Source organism: Papio anubis, chromosome 11, assembly GCF_008728515.1.
Source record: "Papio anubis isolate 15944 chromosome 11, Panubis1.0, whole genome shotgun sequence".
NCBI lineage: Eukaryota > Metazoa > Chordata > Mammalia > Primates > Cercopithecidae > Papio > Papio anubis.
Window position 1 is genome coordinate 60,175,150 of NC_044986.1, and position 21,110 is coordinate 60,196,259.

The following is a 21,110-nucleotide window of genomic DNA, read 5'->3' on the forward strand; positions in this document are numbered from 1 at the left end:
TTGACATAACTCTATAAGACTGAGCCTCTTCCCAGCAGAGTGATGGCTATTGATGGGGGACAGTGATCACTGCGCCCTGCCATTTTTAAAGAAAGCTTGTGTTTCTTAATTGCACTAGGAGAAGGCAAAGGGTTGACGGCACCACACTTCCACAATGTCATGATTCTGAGACCTCCCAGTCATGTGGAACTGTAAGTCCAATTAAACCTCTTTTTCTTCCCAGTCTCACGTATGTCTTTATCAGCAGTGTGAAAACAGACTAACGCAGTAAATTGGTACCAGTTGAGTGGGGCCTTGCTGAAAAGACACCAGAAAATGTGGAAGCGACTTTGGAACTGGGTAACAGGCAGAGGCTGGAAGAGCTTGGAGATCTCAGAAGAAGACAGGAAAATACGGGAGAGTTTGGAACCTCCTAGAGACTTGTTGAATGGCTTTGAGAAAAATGCTGATAGTGATATGAACGATAAGGTCTAGGCTGAGGTGGTCTCAGATGGAGATGAGGAACTTGTTGGGAACTGGAGCAAAGGTGACTCTTGTTATGTTTTACCAGAGGCTGGAGACACTTTGCCACTACCCTAGAGGTTTGTGGAACTTTGAACTTGAGAGAGATGATTTAGGGTATCTGGTAAAAGAAATTTCTAAGCAGCAAAGCATTCAAGAGGTGACTTGGGTGCTGTTAAAAGCATTCCATTTTAAAAGGGAAACAACATAAAAGTTCAGAAAATTTGCAGCCTAATGATGCAGTAGAAAAGAAAAACCCATTTTTATTTTATTTATTTATTTTTATTATACTTTAAGTTGTGGGGTACATGTGCAGAATGGGTAGTTTTGTGACATAGGTATACATGTGCCATGGTGGTTTGCTGCACCAATCAACCCATGACCTACATTAGGTATTTCTCCTAATGCTATCTCCCTGGGTCCATGTGTTCTCATTGTTCAACTCCTGCTTATGAGTGAGAACATGCAGTTTGCTGAGAACAATGTTCCCAGCTTCATCCATGTCCCTGCAAAAGATATGAACTCATCTTTTTTTATGGCTGCCTAGGATTCCATGGTGTGTATGTGCCACATTTTCTTCATCCAGTCTATCATTGATTGACATCTGGGTTGGTTCCAAGTCTTTGCTATTGTGAATAGTGCCACAATAAACATACTTGTGCATATGTCTTTATAGTAGCATGGTTTATAATCCTTTGGGTATATACCCAGTAATGGGATGGCTGGGTCCACTGGTATTTCTAGTTCTATATCCTTGAGGAATCACCACTCTGTCTTCCACACTGGTTGAACTAATTTACACTCCCACCAACAGTGTAAAAGTGTTCCTATTTCTCCACATCCTCTCTAGCACCTGTTGTTTCCTGACTTTTTAATGATCGCCATTCTAACTGGCATGAGATGGTACCTCATTGTGATTTTGATTTGCATTTCTCTAATGACCAGTGATGATGAGCTTTTTTTCATGTTTGTTTGCTGCTTAAATGTCTTCTTTTGAGAAGTGTTTGTTCATATCCTTTGCCCACTTTTTGATTTTTTTTTTACTTTAAATTTAAGTTCCTTGTAGATTCTGGATATTAGCCCTTTGTCAGATGGATAGATTGCAAATTTTTTCTCCCATTCTGTAGGTTGCCTGTTCACTCTGATGGTAGTTTCTTTTGCTGTGCAGAAGCTCTTTAGTTTAGTTAGATCCCATTTGTCAATTTTGGCTTTTGTTGCCATTGCTTTTGGTATTTTAGGCATGAAGTCTTTGCCCATTCCTATGTCCTGAATGGTATTGCCAAGGTTTTCTTATAGGATTTTTATGGTTTCAGGTCTTATGTTTAAGTTTTTAATCCATCTTGAGTTAATTTTTGTATAAGGTGTAAGGAAGGGGTCCAGTTTCAGTTTTCTCCACATAGCTAGCTAGTTTTCCCAGCACTACTTATTAAATAGGGAATCCTTTCCCCATTGCTTATTTTTGTCAGGTTTGTCAAAGATCAGATTGTTGTAGATGTGTGGTGTTATTTCTGAGGCCTCTGTAAACCCATTTCTTGAGGAGAAATTCAAGATGGCAGCAGAAATTTGCATAAGTAGCAAGGATCCTAATGTTAACCCCTAAGACCATGGGCAAAATGTCTCCAGACCATGTCAGAGACTTTCACGGCAGCCCCCTCCCATCACAGGCCCAGACACCCAGTAGGGAAAAGTTGTTTTGTGGGCTGGGCCCAGGGTCCTCGTGCTGTGTGTGCAGCCTAGGGACTTGGTGCCCTGTTTTCCAGCTGCTCCAGCCATCGCTGAAAGGGGCCAACGTAGAGCTTGGGCTGTGGCTTCAGAGGGTGGAAGCCCCAAGCCTTGATGGCTTCCACATGGTGTTGAGCCTGTGGGTGCACAGGTCAAGAATTGAGGTTTGGGAACTTCCACCTAAATTTCAGAAGATGTATAGAAATGCCTGGGTGCCCAGGCAAAAGTTTGCTGCAGGAGTGGGGCCCTCATGGAGAACCTCTGCTATGGCAGTGTGGAAGGAAAATGTGGGGTCAGAGCCCCCACACAGGGTCCCTACTGGGGCACTGCCTAGTGGAGCTGTAAGAAAAGGGCCACTGTCCTCCAGACCCCAGAATGGTAGGTTCACTGACAGCTTGCACCGTGCAGCTGGAAAAGCCACAGACACTAAATGCCAGCCTCTGAAAGCAGCCAGGAGGGAAGTTGTACCTTGCAAAGCTACAGGGATGGAGCTGTCCAAGACCAAGGAAACCCACCTCTTGCATCAGCGTGACCTGGATATGAGACCTAGAGTCAAAGGAGATCATTTTGGAGCTTTAACATATTTGACTGTCCTGCTGGATTTTGGACTTGCATGGGCCCTGTAACCCCTTTGTTTTTGCCAATGTATCTCATTTGGAATGGCTGTATTTACCCAATACCTGTACCCCCATTGTATCTAGGAAGTAATTAGCTTGTTTTTGATTGTACAGGCTCATAGGCAGAAGGGACTTGCCTCATCTCAGATGAAACTTTGGACTGTGGACTTCTGGGTTAATGCTGAATGAGTTAAGACTTTCGGTGACTGTTGGGAAGGCATGATTGGTTTTGAAATGTGAGGACATGGGATTTGGGAGGGGCCAGGGGCAGAATGATATGGTTTGGCTGTGTCCCCATTCAAATCTCAACTTGAATGATATCTCCCAGAATTCCCACATGTTATAGGAGGGACCTAGGGGGAGGTAATTGAATTATGGGGGCTGGTCTTTCCCGTGCTATTTTCATGATAGTGAATACATCTCATGAGATCTGATGGGTTTATCAGGGGTTCCTGCTTTTGCTTTTTCCTCATATTCTCTTACTGCCACCATGTAAGAAGTACCTTTCGCCTCTCGCCATGATTCTGAGGCCTCACCAGTCATGTGGAACTGTAAGTCCAATTAAACATCCTTTTCTTCCCAGTCTTGGGTATGTCGTTATCAGCAGCATGAAAACAGACTAATATAATCCCCTCCAAATCTCATGTTGAAATGTGTTCCCCAATGTTGGAGGTGGGGCCTGGTGGGAGATGTTTGGGTCATGGGGGCAGACTCTTCATCAATGGCTGGGTGCTGTCCTTGTGATAATGAGTGAGTTTTCACTCTGTCAGTTCACGTGAGAGCTGGTTCTTTGAAAGAGCCTGGTACCTCCTCACCTCTCTCTTGCTTCCTTCTCTCTTGCTCCTGTTCTCACCATGTGACTTGTCTGCTCCCACTTCACCTTCTACCATAACTGTAAGCTTCCTGAGGCCTCATCAGAAGCCAAGCAGATGCTGATGCCATCCTTGTACAGCCTGCAGCCAAACAAATCTCTTTTCTTTATAAATTACACAGTCTCAAGTATTTCTTTATAGCAATGCAAAATGGATGAATATACAGTGGGACCCCTGGCAAATAGTTGTGCGTGGTTGATGAATGAATCTGGGCTGGGAGGTACTGCTGCAGAACTCAGCCAGGACAGATCATGGACAAACATAACTGTTAGAATAGGTAGTTAGGCAGACATGAGCATGGCAGGAGAGGCCCTCTAATCCCGCTCCCAAGAATGTCTGATGACCATCAGATAATGGTCAGGCAGTTGTTAAACTGTCTCTCTGATATGATAATTGGTTACAGCTGGTGCTTGGGGATGACAGCCTCCCAATATATAGAAAACACCTGGAGCTGGTGATCAGTCGCTTCCCGATAAGATCTCAGAAGTTGGGCAAACAGGCTCAAGCATGTGCACTGAGAAGCAAAATGGCTGATGTCTGACTTTCCTCTGGGGGCATTTGACCAGTAAAGGGAAGTTGTCCCTAGAAAGCATGCGCACAACCTCAGTAAATGCACTATGCATGTGACCACCCTCCCAAATGCTGACTGACATTGCTTATGTGGCATTTGAGCAACAGCCTGCTCCAACGGAAGAATCAAGGGAAGAGAAAAGAAAACCCCAGAACCATGCCAATGTACAAATCCCAAAGTCAGTGGCTAAATGGGGGACTTGGATCTCTCAAGTTGCCTGCTTGGTCCTCTTCCAAGTGTACTTTGTTTCCTTTTGCTCCGGCTCTAAAACATTTTAATAAACTCTCACTCCTACTCTTAAACTTGTCTCGGTCTCTCCCTGTGCCTTAAATCTACTTCACTCCTCAGCTGAATTCTTTCCTCTGAGAAGGCAAGGAACAAATCTGCTGCAGACCTGTATGGGTTGATTGCTGGTAACATATTTTGGTGCCACGACTTGGATACATTCCCAAGAGGTAAGATGTCTCTACACCTTACCTTCTTCAGCTGGAGGCATTCAACCCCTGTATGTGGTTTCCTTTTACTCTCTTGCTTACTAACCACTCCCAGAATATTTCCTCTTAGCCACAATAGCTCTGCTCCCCACAGCTGATCTCTCAGCTCACTCTGAAAGGTTTGCAGGGGTGGGAAGGACCTTAGAGTCTGCACTGAGTAGACCTGAGACACTAATGGCCCTCCTGGACAGTAGGCTTACGAGAGTGGTAGGGCTAAAGTCTAAGGCCATGTAATGTCTGGGGTTTCCTCTGATTCTTCAACTAAAACAGGCTCTTTCCCAAAAAGGTGCACTGCCTATTCTCCTGTTTTCTCTGTGTGTATTCTGAAATGGCCTTGCACACCCGCTGGACCATCTGCATTGGGAGCAAGTCTGCCTTTTCTCTGCTTTCACTTTGTATGCTGTGTGACTTCCTTCTCTGCCTTAACACATACTCCATTTGTTGTTCCTGTGCCCATGGCTCTTGCTGGGTTTGCCTGGCAACCAAGACATGGGCTTCATTGTGGATATCCCCTGAGATTTATACTTGGTTTTACTCTTCCAGCTCAGATGACCTTCAACCCTTTCCCTGTCTGTTGGCTCATTGTCAGGGCAGACACTGATTGTAACTCTGGCTTTGCCAGCTCCTTGTGACTTCCCATATGCTTTTTGTCCCTCTTATGCTCCAGGGTCAAGTTTTTTGGTGGTTTTTGAAGCTATTTGTCTACCTGCATAGGACTTCACTCTATGGCCCTTTGAGGACACCACCTATCTGCTTTTTCTGAGTTATCACCTTTTTAGAAGGAAGGAAAATTCTTCCTTTGTCACCTGTGAGCCCTTATCCCAGGCCCCAAGTTATCTGGAGGTTCCTCCTTTATGTCAAGAAGGCAAATAAACATTGCCCTCCAAATCTAAGGGCTGCTGTTTTTGCGAGCATATAAAGTCTTTCCATGAGCATCCCTCTGGCTTCCTCCTGTTTCCTCTGGTAGCAGAGGGATTCTTCTATCTGTTTAAGCATTTGTTTTGCATGTTACCCCAGAAGACAAGGAACCCCAAATAAAAATTTTCCTCCTCTAATCACTTCTACACCTTTCTCAATATGCATCAGGACCTTCAAGATTATATTCGAAGAGGGGCCATCCAACCCCCTTGTGGCAATTGGCTGAAAAACAGGCTTCTCATCTACTTAAAGAACATGGGAAATGGGAATATGAGAAAAGAGATGATCATTTCGTTGCTAGAATGCTCTGAATAAGAGTCACTGTAAGGTCATGGGGACAAGGATATAGGCTACCCCAAGGCCACAGGTGCAAGAGACTAGGGTACCTGTAGAGCAGAGAAGAAGGCTAGTCCCAGACTATAGGTGCAAAAGAGATTACCACTAGAATAGAGATGAAGGTTGGTCCCAGAAATGGGATGGGACCAGGGTTAGGGGTACCTGGTAAGCACAGTCCATTCCAGAACCCCTAAGATGAAAGGGGGTAACCATGTTCACTCCAGTTTGTGATAGGCGCAGGATGAAGGGAACAAGGGGGAATGCCTTCTTCTCTTTTCTCTCTGTTCTCTCTTCACAAATGGTTAATCACACCTCCATAAAACAAGGTGGGACCAAGGTTAGGATAACCACTGGTTCATCTGGAACCCCTAGGATGAATGGGGATGCCCTGTTCACTCTGGTCTGCTGTAAGTCCAGGAAAAAGATAGTAGGGAAACTAGAGGGGACACCTTCTTTCCCTCTTGTCTCCTCTGTTCTCTTTTCACAGATAGGTAATCATGTCTCCACACCATAGGACACACCCCTTGATGCATCCTCAAAAACTGGGAAAAGCTTGACATCCCCCCACACACAAGCTTAAAACAAAAAACTTCAATGGGCTAAGTGGAAAAAAGCTCCACAAGGCCTGCTCCCTCTACCACAAGCTCAGCCACTGGAAAAAGGACTGTCCTGAGAGTCAGAAAGGCCCCCAGGCCGGACCCCAATCCAATAAAGGCCTTGAGTTGAAGGGGGTATCCATTCTGACCAAAGGAAACAAAGCCAAGGGCAACTCTAGAGGCTACAAATAAAATTATGAATTTCCCTTTTGTGTTCAAGAGCTGCCTATTTAGTGCTAATCTTCTTCTCTGAGCAACTCTTTCAGATACTGTCAGGTAACAGGGGCAAATGGCATGCCCTCCTTCCAAAGAAAAAAGGTTATATTATTTAATTATTTATATTTATATTAAATAATTATTTATATTATTTAAGATATATATTATTATTTATATTATTTAAGGGATCAATTACCATTTTCCCAGTGGTCCCCATTAATGTCTAAATACCCCCCACCACTTTGGGCAAAAATATACTTTCCAAGATGGGTGCCTGCTTAATATTTGCCCAACTTCTGAATTCATCTTTCCCTCTAATAACCCTATTTCTTCTGGGAAAGCTACCTAAATCTTTAACCAATAACTTCAACCTGGACAGTCCTACCTCAGGGGTATAGAAATAGCCCACTCTTATTTAGAAAAGCCCTAGCAAGAAATCTAATTGAGCAATCTCTTGAGGGAGGATAACTTCTACAGTGTATAGATAACATCCCCACCTGCTCCTCCATCACAGGACTCACACAACAATGTGTAGTACAAACCATAACTTCCTAACAGTAGGAAAATGGCTTTTGTCTAATTCAAAAGTTATGAAAGTAGAGGTATTTTTGGTAAGAAAAGTTATAAAGAAAAGATATTTTATATGAGAAAGGATCTTGCATGGCAAATTCTTGTCCAAAAGCAAAATGACTGGTTTAAAAAAGAGGGAGGTTTAGGACAAGTCAGAAAGTCCAAGCATGTTGTAGATGGTCTGTACAAGTCATGAGAATATTTGTGAAAGGGAATTTATGAAAGAAATGCTGTATGATTTTAAAGGTTATTAGGGCTACTAAATACTTTAAGGTCATAAACTGCTACTGTGACTCTTAATAACAGTACAGCTTGCCTGCTTTAAAGCCACTAAAGTCTATGTAAAACCTGGGAACATAAGGAGTTAGCTATGCCCCTTACCTATGCTGGAAAGAGTCAGACTTTTATTTCATTTTGACACCTTTACTTGTCTTAAGACGTGAGGAGTCACTATATTTGTGACCAGTTAGTTCACCAGTGCCTCCCCACTAGTTGGACTGGAACTTGTACCACAGGCTATGTATCCCTGGACATCTTTGGGACATGTATCCCTGGCAATCTCTCTCTTCAGTACCAATCTATGGGCATTACATCTTGCCCAAGATGAAAAAGGCTATACAATTAAGTCACCTTCTCATGGAACTTAGCATTATAGCTGATACAGAAACCAGAATCATTGGAGTCACACAAGCCTTGACCTATAGCCAACTCTCAGTGGAAGTAGCCAACAATATGATGCCATGGTTGAAACCTTAACAGCCATTCAAGAACAAATGGACTTTTTAGCAGCTGTAGTCCTCCAAAATTGCTGAGAGCTAGATATGTTAATGGTAGAATAGGGAGGAATTTGTTTAGTCTTAGATGAAAAATGTTGCTTTGGGGTCAATGAATTGGGAAAAGTACAAGACAATATCAGACAACTCATAAATTGAGCCTCCTGTTTATGAGAATGAGCCTGTCAGGGTTGGAGATTGGGATGGAACCTGGAAATGGTTCTTCTGGGTTCTTCTATTTCTGGCCCACTTGTTAGTCTCCTACTTTTGCTCCTTTTTGGTCCATGTCTTCTAAATCTAATACCCAATTTGTCTCCTCCTGTCTTTAGGCCATCAAGCTCCAGATGATCCTCAGTGAGGGATACTGCTCTCTCAGTATTCAAGAGTCACCCTTCCACAGAGAACCCCTAGACTGCCCATCAGTGGAATATGGAGAGGTAAAATCCTGCCCCTGTCTCCTTTTTGACCTGGCTGGATACCATTTTCACCAAGAGATTCACTCACAGAGTCACCCTGCCTTGACAGCTAGCAAGAGGCCAAGACCCACAGAACAATGACTACCACCCCTCTGACAGCAGGAAGCAGTTACAGAAGACTGACCTTTGTCCATTTTCCCAAAGAATTGGGTCTTGGACTCTTGAGGGGCAGGAATGTTAGAGTAGGTAGTTAGGTAGGTGTGAGGAAGGCAGGGGAGGACTCTCCACCCCAGGAATGTCAGATGACCATCAGGTCATGTCAAGTGGTTGTTAAACTGTCTCTCTGAAATGATAATTGGTTGCAGCTGGCTCCAGGGTAAGACAGTCTCCCAGTAGATGGAAAACACCTACAGTTGGTGATCAGCAGCTTGATAAGATCTCAAAAGCTGGGCAAGTGGCCTGAAGCATGTGAACTAAGAAGCAAAATGACTGATGTGTGACGTTCCCCTGGGGGGCGTTTGCCCCCAGAGAGCATGCGCCCAATCTTAGTAAATGCACTATACATGTGGTCACCCTCCCAAATGCTGACCGACATTGCACATGCAGTAGTTGAGCAATAGCCTGCCCCAAGGGAAGATTCAATGGAGGAGAAAAGAAAATCCCAGAGCCATGTCAATGTATAAAACCCCAAGTCAAGGGCTGAACGAGCCACTTGGACCTCTCAAGTTGCCTGCCTGGCCCTCTTCCAAGTGTACTTTGCTTCTTTTGCTCCTGCTCTAAAACATTTTAATAAACTCTCCCTCCTGCTCTGAAACTTGCCTTGGTCTCTCCCTCTGACTTAATCCTACTTGTATCCCTCAGCCAAATTCTTTTCTCCAAAGAGGCAAGGATCAAATTTGCTGAAGACCCGTACAGATTCACCACTGGTGACAATACCATGATACCATAATAACATATGGTAACAATACCATAATAACAATACCATTTGTTCATTATCCTGAAAGTAAGGGGAGTCATGAAAGAATTGTAAGCAAACAAAGGACAAGATTATATGTAGATTTTAGCAACATGCTGGTGGCTGCTTGAGGAGCGAGAATTAAATGGGAGCCAGAACAGAGGCAAAGAGGCTTGTGGGAAACTGCAATGACCCAAGGAAAGATGAGGAAATGAGCTCCTGGTCTTCAGGAGCTGACAGTGAGATGGCAAGGAGGTCATAGTGGAGGAAGGTGACATAGGTAACTGTAATGAGACTAGGACTATTCTAGTAAGCTTGTGTGGGTAAGGTGGACATGGGTAGTTCTGGCAAAAATACAGTAAGTTCAATGTTAATAGTGTGAGGTGCCTGTGGAAGATCTAGGTAACATTCAGAAGGAAGTTCATTTACTCATTATTTAACACATTATTGAACATCTGGGACATGCTAAGGACCACTCTGTGGTAGTAGAATCAACCACAAAAAGGTAAAAATCCTGTCTTTATAGAGCTTATATTCTAGTTGGAGGGGAGGAAATAAAAAAAGAAATAGAATAAATAAGTGATGTCGTGTATTAACCAGTAACACATGCTATGGAGAACAGAGCAGTACATGGGGATTGGGATGGGGGTAGGGAAAAGCACAGGTTTCAATTTAAACAGGGTGGGCAAGGCAAGGCTTCCTGAGATGGCGAGATTTGAGCCAAGTTCAAAAGGAGGTAATCAAGTGAGTCACACAGGTGTTGGAGGGAAAAGCATTTTAGGTATCAGGAGTAGCTCCTGCAAAGCCCATAGGAAGAACACCTGGTGTTCTCAGGAGCAGGTAGTGAGTTAATGGGTCTGGAATGGGGTCAGCAAGTGGGAGAGTGGGAGTAAAGGGGACAGAAAGGGCAGGGGCACCTAGGCCAGGTAGGGCCTTTGAGGCTGCTTTAAGACAATTGCTTTTTACTGGAGATGGGACTGTTTGGAGAGTTTATGGCAAAGGATGACATGATCTGATGTAAGTTTTAACAGGATTATTCTAATTTGCTGGGGTGATAACAGAAGCAGGGAAACCAGTCAGGAGGCTAAGGCAGGAGTCCAAATTATGGGTCATAATGACTTGGACACAGTGCAAGTGGTATAACTGGTAAGAAGTGGTCAGATTTTGTGCATATTTAGAAATATTTGCCATTAGATTGAATGACAGGAGCATGCGTAGTTGAGAAGAGGAGTCCATGGAGTTGCCATCCTTGGCTAGAGAAAGACTTTGGCATTATCAATGCTTACTTGGTTATTGGAACCATGGAGGCAGATGGTTGAAGGAGAGTTCATAAGAGGAGAAAAGAGTGCAAAGTTGGGAGATAACAGACTCCTCAATACATGTAGTTGAGGTCTTGGCTGTATGTCTGCAGGAAATACTAAGATCCTCAACTCAAGCCATCTCAAAAATGAATTTCAGATACTAGCTATTAAAAACAAAATAATGATGGGTTAGAAAAAAAGTGTAAGAGATGCTGTTTATAATCTTGGGATACCAAGGATTTCTTAAAATTAAAAAATCATGAAACTTATGCCAAGAAATAAGACTCCATTGAAATTAGAAACCTTTTATTTAAAAATCATAAATAAGATTAAAAGACAGAAGACAGACTTCAAACTTCTTTTCATCCTTTTGTCCTATACTAGAATGTTCACAGCAGCTTTATTCATGATAGGCACAACTTGGAAATATCTCAGGTGTCCATCCACGAGAGAATGGAAAACAAACTGTGGTACAACCACATTACTTGGGTAATAAAGGGAACGAATCTTGAGAATAGGCAACAACAGAGAGGAGCCACAAAACTTCACACTGAGTGGAAGAACCCTTACACAGAGAGGTGAATTCTCTATATTCCCATGTACAGGAAATGCTACAGCTGCCAGCACTAACCCAAAGTGCAGATACTCTCTGCAGGGTTCGGAAGGGGAGGTGGGAGGATGGCCTGAACCCAGACATGCAGCCAAGGGCGGCCAGGTTAGCCTATCCCAAAGCAATCTTCCCCCAGGGCTTCCCTGTTCTCTCCCTGTGCTCCAGATTTAGCACATCATTTAATGGGTGAAATGACCAGTGTAACTCAACAACGCCCAATGAATAATAAACAGAAGTGCTGTGTCACATTTTGATCAGCGGGATCTCAGATATGTGCATTTCTCTACTGCAAACAACTGAGGTTGGCTGATATGGGGAGGAGGGGGCAAATGGCAAACTAGAGTTCTGGACCTCTGCCTCTTTCCTTCTCCTTTAAGTGCTATTTATAGTTTTTACTTAGCTTTTTTTTTTTTTTTTTAACTTAACTTGCTAACATGGGCTAGTATATAACAAAGTGTTTAAGGAAGATAAAATGCAAAGTACATTTTAGATATACTGTACTCACTGTGGCAGGTAGAATTCTAAGATGGTCCCCAAGATTCCTGCTCCTTGGTATAGATACCCTGTATCATCCCTCTCCCCTTAAGGATAGGCATGACCTGTGAATATGATGAATATCACTCCTGGCGATTATGCTGGTCTTTATGGGCAAAGGAAGATTATCTTATTATCCAGGCTGGGCCTGGTCTGATTAGGTGAGTCCTTAAAAGGGACAGGAAACAAAGTGGGCACTCTCCTGCTAGCCTGAAAGAAACCAACAGTCACACAGAGAACTTCCAGTGGAGGGGGCCATGTGGATAGGACCTTAGGGTGGCCTTTGGGAGCTGAAAGCAGTCCCTAACTGACATCCAGCCAGAAGATGTGACCTCAGTTCTACAACTGCAGGGATCAAAATTCTGTCATCAATCTGAATGAATCTGAGAACACTCTGAGCTCCACATGAGATTGCTGCCCCAGCTGACACCATGATGTTAGCTTTGTGAGGCCCTAAGCAGCTCAGCTCCACTTGCCTGGACTTCTAACTCATGAAACCATGAGATAATACATAAATGTTTTAAGCCGCTTAGTTTGTGGTAACTTGTTAGGTAGCAATTGGAAACTAATATAGTCACATGTTTGGTGCCTTAGGTAGACACTGGAATGTTTTTCTGTTCAGGAACTGTTACTATAAGTGAGGCAGGAGGGTAGCAGGGAGGTCAGTGCTTAAGCCACACTCCTTGGAAACTGAACCAAAGAGAGACTTGGAAGGGCCCTGGGAAGAATGCTCCCTGAGGTGAGCCAAGTGGCCAATTTATACTTTCACCATCATGTGTAATTTCCTTGTAGCTTGGTCTCCTGCTGTTCTTTATTCCAAGGAGGGGATGGTGTGAGGGGTATGTTGGGCTTGCCACCTTGAATCAGAGACACCTAAATTTAGACATGGCCATAGAGGACTCACAGCTCCTCCTGCAGATGATCCTTCAGACTCAGCTTTCATCTGCCCAGCAAGGACAGCTGTGGTTTTGTGAGACGCCCTGCTCCATTCTTGGGCAGCCTGAATGGTTTAGGACAGGGCTTTTAAAGACGGGATATTATTTTGCCTTGACAATCTCCCTTTTCCCAATTTAAACATATTTTCCTCCTTCAAGTATTCTGCCTCTGAAAGGGGTTTTCAGAGCTCCCAGCCTCCTCCTTGGAGACCCCATAGAAACTCTGTGTCACACAGTGACGCTCTGTGTAGGCTAGCTGTCAGTATGGCTCAATGCCATCTTCCCTCATTTAGCATGATTAATATGAATTTGTGGTTAATTATGAAGTTAGTTATGTTAGTTAATTCAAATATTCTGGCAAGCTTTAGTAAGCTCCTTTATGAGCCTGGAATTTTGCAAGGATGCAGGATATAAAAATAAAATGGCAGGACCCTTCCCCTTTATGACCAGAGCTTAAAATTTAGTTGGAGAAATAGCCTGCAAACCATTGATAAAAGGTCATATGGTGATTATGTAATAAACATGAATTAACAGCTTCCAGGAAATTTCAAGCACTATGGGATCTATATTCTTCCTTTCTCTTCATTTATACCGAATGGCATGAAGGGTGCTTTTGAGAACGCTCACATTTTTGGAGGAGATTGTAGAGTATGCCCCTCCCACTGGTGGCCACAGTACCATTTGCTGCAGCAGAGACTTTGGCAGATAGCAGTCCCAATGTTGTTTCCTTGTTCACATGCTGGAGAGGCCTTGGATGTAAGGAAGAGACTAGATTTCATGTGAAAGTAACCAGATCTCATGGGGTAGGATCCCCCTGAAGTCCACTTGAAGATTCTTCTCTTGGTGTGTTCATTAAGAAAAAAGAAATTGTAGACCAACTATCAAACAAAAGGAGGGGGAAATGTATACTTAAACAGAAAACTATACTTGCACCTTTGGTTTGGAAATGTTGATTAATATTTATTGTCATGAGTTTGAGCCCTAACGGGCTCTTCTAAATAAGGAGAGAGGCAAGTTTTCATCAGATGACCTAAAGCAAGAAATATGCACAGAAAGAGCAAGCTGCTCTCTGGAGAACTCGGGAGCCCCACACTCCGTAAGCGAGCAGGTGAGAAGGTGGCCCTTGGGAACGCCACTGGCGCCCCTCTGAGAGGCAGCCACCCTCATTGTCCACTGCCCGCTGCCCAAGGCTCTGCAGTCCTTCACTGGGACACTGAGCAACACCATCAGAGAGCCTAGTGAGGGGAAGTGCTGTTGAGAAATTGAGGGGAGCAAGGCCACATGGATCCTGCATTTGCTCTGGAATATTCAAGGAGTCCAGTTGCACAGTACAGTTGCTGGTGCAACAGGAGATCAGAGCATCCCTTTTTTCCCCATCCTGGGAGTTGGTGCCTTTTGGGATTCTGTGGGCAAATGTGCTATTTGGATTTCTAAAAGAGGCTCCCCTTCAAATTCTAAAAGCTTTGGATGAGCCTCATAAAACCTAGATTCACCTCTGGGTTCTAGCTGCTGGTGATGTGTATAAGGTCATGCTTTCAAGGTAATTAACACTACTATGGGGAGCCCTGCATTTCTTTGGGGCAGCCTGGAACAAGAGAGAAACAAGTAGGAAGCTGCCCTTTAGAAATCCCTGCATTCATATGGCAAGAGTGCCCAGGTCTCTTTTTATCCATTTTTAGGGTGGATGGGGGACCAGAGAGGAAGATTGAGTCTCCAGGCACCAGATAGAGGGTGGTAGAAGGTGGATGAGCAAAGCTTTGACCATCACTTTTGCCTAGTGATGGAGGGCCTTTGGATAGGAAGGTATCTCAGGCAGCTGGTAAGCAGGAATTTTCCTTTCTCTTCTGTCACTTAAGAAATTGTGTATTAAGCTATTTATTTTTTTCGTTGTAAAATATGTGCCATATATAGAAAACTTAGAAAATAAAGAAAGAAAAATTGATGTTCCTACCACTTTGACATAATATATGTTAATATTTTGGTGCATTTCCTTCAACTGTGTTTTCCTCTATGTGTTTTTAATAGTTATCATCAATTCACATATATATTTTAATATTTAACATTATTGATAATAATTTTCTATATAATTACTTTCCATAAGGACTATTTTATTGATTGTCTAATAGTCTAATTGGTTTATACCATAATATATTTAACCAAGTGCTTGTTATTAATCTAGGCAGTGTATCAAACTTAGTGGTATAAAAGAACAACCATTTTGCTATTCTTATAAGTTCTGTGGGTCAGGAATTTGGGCTTTATGATTCTTACGTTCTTGCTCTCATCTGAACCACTCATCTGGCCAAAGGGCTGGTCTGCAGGATCTAAATAGGCTTTACTCACAAACCCAGTGACTTGCTGAGGATTAGGTGGACATGACATGTCAACTAAAGTGCCTTCACATCGCCTCTCCAGTGTGGCAGCTCAGTGTAGCGGGGCTTCCCGCTTGGCAATTAGCTCCCCACAGAGTGAGCATTCTCAGAGTGGGCATAGGAGAGTGAAGGTTTCAAAACAGCCAGTCAGAAGCCAAAAGGACTTTTATGACCTAGACTTGTAAATTACATAGCATCCCTTTTACCTTTCTGTGATTGTAGAAGCAGTCACAGGCCCACCTAGATAAATGGAAGAGGGGAAGAATCGACCCTAACTCTTCATGGGAAAAGTATCAGAGAAATTCAGTGGCACTTTAAAAACCATCCCCAGGGTGTATATCTGAACTGTCCAATAAGGTATCCACTAGTCACACATGGCTATTTATATTTAAAATAATTAAAGGTAAATGTGATAAAATGAAAAATTCAGATCGCTCTCACTAACCATAGTTCAAGAGTTCAAGTACCACACATGGCTTGTGACTACCATCTTGGACAGTACAGTTATAGAATATTTTCATCATTGCAGAACACTCTGTTGGACAGCTCCGGGAGACATTGTTCAATCAACTCAAAATGAGTGTGCCTTTCCCGCAGATGGTAGGTTCTAAGAATAATGCCTCACTAAAACTAGCCAGGAAGTTTTGGATAATGCCTGGGTTTGGGTCTTGGGCAGGACATAAGGAAGATAAGACAGAAAAACCTTATTATAACTTAGAACAACCTATCATGACATTTGTGTCACGTCGAAAGTGCAAAAGAGCCAACTTAAAGATGCTGTCATTTCCCACATGGGAGATAATTTGAGCACTGAAATATTAATAATTGCAAAGCATTAACAGCATCAAATATGCTATTCAAAAACAGACGTGGGGAGGGCAAGATGGCTGACTAGACAAAGCCAGATGGGACTGCTCCCATGGAAGAGACAGAGCTGACTGGCATGCTCCTAACAGATCTGCAGAGAGAAGGTACTGAGAGTGCACAGAGGAAAAACACAGAAGCTGGGCTGAAGTGTGAGGTAGCTGGGAACCCTGCATGGAGATACCATGCACCAGGACTCATTCCTAGCTCCCAAGGGGTCTGGGGGAAAGGGTGAGTTGAACTGGCAAGAAACAACCTGCTCTTGCCACAGGCCTCTGGAACCTGGGCAGGGGGAGACCCCTTGAACACCACAGACATTAGAGTTGGCAAGGAGAGCTGCTGGGAGAAGTGATAGGGGCAGCAAGCTGGCTGATGTAGATCCTTGAGGGTTTGTTGTAAGAGCATCTACAGTGGGGCATGGCTGGGGCAGCCATCCCCCTAGGCTCGACTTGCTTCCACAGGAGACTTTAGCCCTAGGGGAACTGCCAGACTTGAACTCTGCAGGGTGGTCTTTTCTATCAGATGGGACCAATTCAATCTGAGCACCCCCTTGTCTGCTGGCCTCTCCCAAGGCCCCAGCCTGGCTATGTCTGCTTGCAGGACAGACTCAGGTGCTCTGGGAGCCCACACTAATAGCTTCTGTGCTGGCAGACCATGCCTGACTGGCACCCTGCTCCAGCAGTGTGGCCCCTCTGGCCATGCACCAGCCATACTACAGCAGCTTCCCCTGGGACCCACAACAACTCCCCACATTGCTTTGCTGGTGCACCTGTTGGCTGTGGGTTTGTCATAGATGGCTCTTGTTATTTTGAGGTCTGTTCCTTCAATACCTAGTTTATTGAGAGTTTTTAACATGAAGGGGTGTTGAGTTTTATTGAAGGCCTTTTCTACATCTATGGAGATAATCATGTGGTTTTTGTCTATAGTTCTGTTTATGTGATGAATCACATTTATTGGTTTGCATATGTTGAACCAAGCTTGCATCCATGGATAAAGCCTACTTGATCATGGTGGATACGCTTTTGGATGTGCTGCTGGATTCAGTTTGCCAGTATTTTGTTGAGGATTTTTGCATCGATTTTCATCAAGAATATTGGCCTGAAGTTTCTTTGTTGTTGTTGTCGTGTCTCTGCCAGGTTTTTGTATCAGGATGATGCTGGCCTCATACAATGAGTTAGGGAGGAGCTCCTCCTCCCAATTTTTTTGGAGTACTTTCAGTAGGAATAGCACCAGCTCTTCTTTGTGCATCCAGTAGAGTTCAGCTAGAGCACAGAGAGACAACAGGACCGAATGTGCTTTCTAAAGTGATAAAGTAAAAACCACAGAGCAACTGTGAATTGCCCTTCCCAAATCAGAACCTGATTCTAATAAAGCCTCAACATTTATTTTTGTTTTTACAAGAATATAGGGGTGGTGGAACGTGTTAAACAGCAATTGATTGCAATATGACAAATATAGAATGTGGGGAATTCTAATTTCTTCAACAAATAAATGAAAATAAAAGGAGGGAAGAGGAACTTATAGAGTAAAAAATAAGAAATGTATGACATATTCCAACTAAAAATGGGCACATTGGGCCAGGTGTGGTGGCTCATGCCTGTAATTCCAGCACTTTGGGAGGCTGAGGTGGGTGGATCACTTGAGGTCGGGAGTTTGAGACCAGCCTGGTCAACATGGTGAAACCCAGTCTCTACTAAAAATACAAAAATTAGCCAGGCATGGTGGCTCACACCTGTAATCCCAGCTACTTGGGACACTGAGGCACGAGAATCATTTGAAACTGGGAGGCAGAGTTTGCAGTGAGCCGAGATCGTACCATTGTACTCCAGCCTGGGTTACAAGAGTGAAACTCCATTGCAAAAATAAATAAATAAAATAAAAATGAGTACATTGTTTAGATCTGAATTCAAATGCACCAATTGTAAAAGCCTAACTTTTCTTACACAACTGGAAACATTTGAGCACTGATTTTATACTTGATATTAAATAATTTATATTTTTATGTGTGTTAAAGATAAAGATATTTTGATTAACTTAATAAAGGAGTTCATAATCTTTAATGATTTACACTTAAGAATTTGTGGATGAGGGGGCAGAGCAAGATGGCCGAATAGGAACAGCTCCAGTCTCCAACTCGCAGCGCGAGCGACACAGAAGACTGGTGATTTCTGCATTTTCAACTGAGGTACTGGGTTCATCTCACTAGGGAGTGCTGGACAATCGGTGCTGGTCAGCTGCTGCAGCCCGACCAGCGAGAGCTGAAGCAGGGCGAGGCATCGCCTCACCTGGGAAGCGCAAGGGGGAAGGGAATCCCTTTTCCTAGCCAGGGGAACTGAGACACACAACACCTGGAAAATCGGGTAACTCCCACCCCAATACTGCGCTTTAAGGAAACGGGCACACCAGGAGATTATATCCCATACCTGGCCAGGAGGGTCCCACGCCCACGGAGCCTCCCTCATTGCTAGCACAGCAGTCTGTGATCTACCGGCAAGGCAGCAGCGAGGCTGGGGGAGGGGCGCCCGCCATTGCTGAGGCTTAAGTAGGTAAACAAAGCCACTGGGAAGCTCGAACTGGGTGGAGCTCACAGCAGCTCAAGGAAACCTGCCTGTCTCTGTAGACTCCACCTCTGGGGACAGGGCACAGTAAACAATAACAAACGCAGCAGAAATCTCTGCAGACGCAAACGACTCTGTCTGACAGCTTTGAAGAGAACAGTGGATCTCCCAACACGGAGGTTGAGATCTGAGAAGGGACAGACTGCCTGCTCAAGTGGGTCCCTGACCCCTGAGTAGCCTAACTGGGAGACATCTCCCACTAGGGGCAGTCTGACACCCCACACCTCACAGGGTGGAGTACCCCCCTGAGAGGAAGCTTCCAAAACAAGAGTCAGACAGGTACACTCGCTGTTCAGCAATATTCTATCTTCTGCAGCCTCTGCTGCTGACACCCAGGCAAACAGGGTCTGGAGTGGACCTCAAGCAATCTCCAACAGACCTACAGCTGAGGGTCCTGACTGTTAGAAGGAAAACTATCAAACAGGAAGGACACCTACACCAAAACCCCATCAGTACGTCACCATCATCAAAGACCAGAGGCAGATAAAACCACAAAGATGGAGAAAAAGCAGGGCAGAAAAGCTGGAAATTCAAAAAATAAGAGCACATCTCCCCCGGCAAAGGAGCGCAGCTCATCGCCAGCAACGGATCAAAGCTGGACGGGGAATGACTTTGACGAGATGAGAGAAGAAGGCTTCAGTCCATCAAACTTCTCAGAGCTAAAGGAGGAATTACGTACCCAGCTCAAAGAAACTAAAAATCTTGAAAAAAAGTGGAAGAATTGATGGCTAGAGTAATTAATGCAGAGAAGGTCATAAATGAAACGAAAGAGATGAAAACCATGACACGAGAAATACATGACAAATGCACAAGCTTCAGTAACCGACTCGATCAACTGGAAGAAAGAGTATCAGCGATTGAGGATCAAATGAATGAAATGAAGCGAGAAGAGAAACCAAAAGAAAAAAGAAGAAAAAGAAATGAACAAAGCCTGCAAGAAGTATGGGATTATGTAAAAAGACGAAATCTACGTCTGATTGGGGTGCCTGAAAGTGAGGGGGAAAATGGAACCAAGTTGGAAAACACTCTTCAGGATATCATCCAGGAGAACTTCCCTAACCTAGTAGGGCAGGCCAACATTCAAATCCAGGAAATACAGAGAACGCCACAAAGATACTCCTCGAGAAGAGCAACTCCAAGACACATAATTGCCAGATTCACCAAAGTTGAAATGAAGGAAAAAATGTTAAGGGCAGCCAGAGAGAAAGGTCGGGTTACCCACAAAGGGAAGCCCATCAGACTAACAGCAGATCTCTCGGCAGAAACTCTACAAGCCAGAAGAGAGTGGGGGCCAATATTCACCATTCTTAAAGAAAAGAATTTTAAACCCAGAATTTCATATCCAGCCAAACTAAGTTTCATAAGTGAAGGAGAAATAAAATCCTTTACAGATAAGCAAATGTTTAGAGATTTTGTCACCACTAGGCCTGCCTTACAAGAGACCCTGAAGGAAGCACTAAACATGGAAAGGAACAACCAGTACCAGCCATTGCAAAAACATGCCAAAATGTAAAGACCATCAAGGCTAGGAAGAAACTGCATCAACTAACGAGCAAAATAACCAGTTAATATCATAATGGCAGGATCAAGTTCACACATAACAATCTTAACCTTAAATGTAAATGGACTAAATGCTCCAATTAAAAGAAACAGACTGGCAAACTGGATAAAGAGTCAAGACCCATCAGTCTGCTGTATTCAGGAGACCCATCTCACATGCAGAGACATACATAGGCTCAAAATAAAGGGATGGAGGAAGATTTACCAAGCAAATGGAGAACAAAAGAAAGCAGGGGTTGCAATACTAGTCTCTGATAAAACAGACTTTAAACCATCAAAGATCAAAAGAGACAAAGAAGGCCATTACATAATGGTAAAGGGATCAATTCAACAGGAAGAGCTAACTGTCCTAAATATATATGCACCCAATACAGGAGCACCCAGATTCATAAAGCAAGTCCTTAGAGACTTACAAAGAGACTTAGACTCCCATACAATAATAATGGGAGACTTCAACACTCCACTGTCAACGTTAGACAGATCAACGAGACAGAAAGTTAACAAGGATATCCAGGAATTGAACTCATCTCTGCAGCAAGCAGACCTAATAGACATCTATAGAACTCTCCACCCCAAATCAACAGAATATACATTCTTCTCAGCACCACATCGCACTTACTCCAAAACTGACCACATAATTGGAAGTAAAGCACTCCTCAGCAAATGTAAAAGAACAGAAATTATAACAAACTGTCTCTCAGACCACAGTGCAATCAAACTAGAACTCAGGATTAAGAAACTCAATCAAAACCGCTCAAC